At 44.6% G+C, this 1,972-nt stretch overlaps 1 long non-coding RNA gene across 1 annotated transcript in view; it reads left to right on the top strand.

The window, feature by feature from the left end:
• The first annotated feature begins 1,031 nt into the window (after positions 1-1,031).
• LOC105992002 overlaps positions 1,032-1,972 on the top strand; it is a 6,660-nt gene continuing 5,719 nt past the window's right edge. Inside the window, exon 1 of the long non-coding RNA XR_001175383.1 lies at positions 1,032-1,143. This is a non-coding gene — a long non-coding RNA (uncharacterized LOC105992002). The remainder of the gene's footprint in view (positions 1,144-1,972) is intronic.

The raw sequence follows: 1,972 nt of genomic DNA, 5'->3' as shown, positions 1-1,972 counted from the left end.
TAAAAAAGAAAACAACCCTTTAAAAAAACTTTTTAAAATGATCTCTACAGGGGGCTCTTAATGCAGCTTGTAAGCTTGTGCGTTCCATGATCAATGTCACCACCCTGCTCTATTTGATTCCTTGTAAAAGACAGCTTTTTTTTTTCTTAAATGTTTTTATTTTTTCGGGTAAAGTGTAAGCCTTAAGTGTCTTAAGGGAAAGGCCCCGGAGTCCGTGCTGCTTTGCTTTGCTCGCCCGTCTTTCTTACTCCTCTTCTGTCGTGGTCTCCGGTGTATCACATTTGAACTCACTCTGTCCACTTGGGGGCTATCTTGGTCCATCTTGAGATCCACAGTAAGATGAAGTCGCACCCAATTCCCAAACCAACTCTCCAAGGCGACCAGAATTCATAGAGAACATTCTTCCGAGGTGAAGTGAAGTCTTGAAACCGGGCCACCCGACTTCCGCACACCCTTTAACGTATGTCATTCAAGAGAAACTACAATCCCATGGAGCTCTGCTCTCACCGGCCAACATTTCCCGCCTTGACTACTACGCCTGCGCACTACGGGGCGCGAACTACAACTCCCAGGATGCACCCTGCCACCGTTTGCGTCACCCTGCTTCCTGCTAGGGCGGTTCCGGATATCTGATGGTTAGTGGCTCGGTGGAGCCTCAGGAAAACTTGGGGTGGAAGGGGTAAGACCGCTGTTTGGGACGGTGTTGGGAGCAAAGCTTGTTCATGTGCGGGAAGAGGGACTAAAACAAACAGTAGCAGGCCACAGCGGACAACAACAGAGACGTCTGCCTCGTTTTTGTGTGTGCACAGATCTTGTGTTTGAGAGAGGCCTACCACAGTGTGGTTCGCCTTTGCTCAGTACCGGCGAGGATGAGGATGAGGAAGAAGAAAGAGAATATGGCAAGTGTGTCGAGAGTTCAGGGCAATTAGAAATGCCGGATAACCCGGGAGCCAGTGATTCATGCCTATAATCTAGCTACTCAGGAGGCTGAAGCCCAACACTGACAGACAAATTCAAGAGCCTCTTATCTCCCCATTAATCAGCAAAAACAGAAGCGGAGCTGTGGCCCGAGTGGTAGAGTGCCAGCCTTGAGCAAATAAGCTAAGAGGCAATCGCCTTTAGTCTGCTTTATTTAGAGTCAAGGTATGTGGACAGGTCTGTAACATTTGCCGTTCTTCCTCCTCCTAGCCTTCTCTTGGTACTTACCGTCTTTCAACTCCCATTGTATTTATTTCTTACGTTTATTGTCTTTTTGGCACTCGAATTCTAGTTCCCCAAGGAAAGAGATTTCAGTTTATGTTGTTTTCAGATGAATCCTTAACACCTATGACAGTACACAGTGGGATCTCTAAATCTTTGCAGATGACTGAATAAAGTATTAAAGTGAGCATTCAGTAAATACTTGTCGAATGAGTGTGAAGGGCTGGAGCTCATTGCAAGGTATTCCTGAACGTCCTCAAAAAAGGTGACAGGAAAAGGATGGAAGGATAGCAGATTGAAGGGAAAATAGGGAGGAAGTTCAGTGTGATATCTATGAAAAGGAGGAATTTAATGAATCAGTATACACTGTATATAGAAATGGGTGTTGGTTCCTTTTACACACACACACACCTACTTAAGTATGGACAGAGTAATCTTGATTCTCAGTCTCTTCTTTGTAAATCAAAATACTAATGCTACCCGTATGGAGTTAATACCAGTGGGACAGTGTAAATGAACATAGGGTTTAGCATAGGGCCAAGACTATAGTGAGCATTAATGAAGAAGCAGTGCTCTCATTATCATTACTGTTCAATATTAAACTGGAGGACTTTGTAAGAATCACTGACATGAACTAAAAGTTCAATTATTGAATTTAAAAGTCTAGCCTGTGAGGTTGACATACTAAAACTGTTTTTTTTTTTTTTTTGGTCGGCCGTGGGGCTTGAACTCTGGGCCTGGGCGCTGTCCTTCAGCTCTTCAGCTCAAGGCG

This window comes from Dipodomys ordii, unplaced genomic scaffold (genome assembly GCF_000151885.1).
Source record: "Dipodomys ordii isolate 6190 unplaced genomic scaffold, Dord_2.0 Scaffold4, whole genome shotgun sequence".
Lineage (NCBI taxonomy): Eukaryota > Metazoa > Chordata > Mammalia > Rodentia > Heteromyidae > Dipodomys > Dipodomys ordii.
Note: the sequence above shows the minus strand (reverse complement) of the source record. Positions and strands in the feature narration are given on the sequence as shown.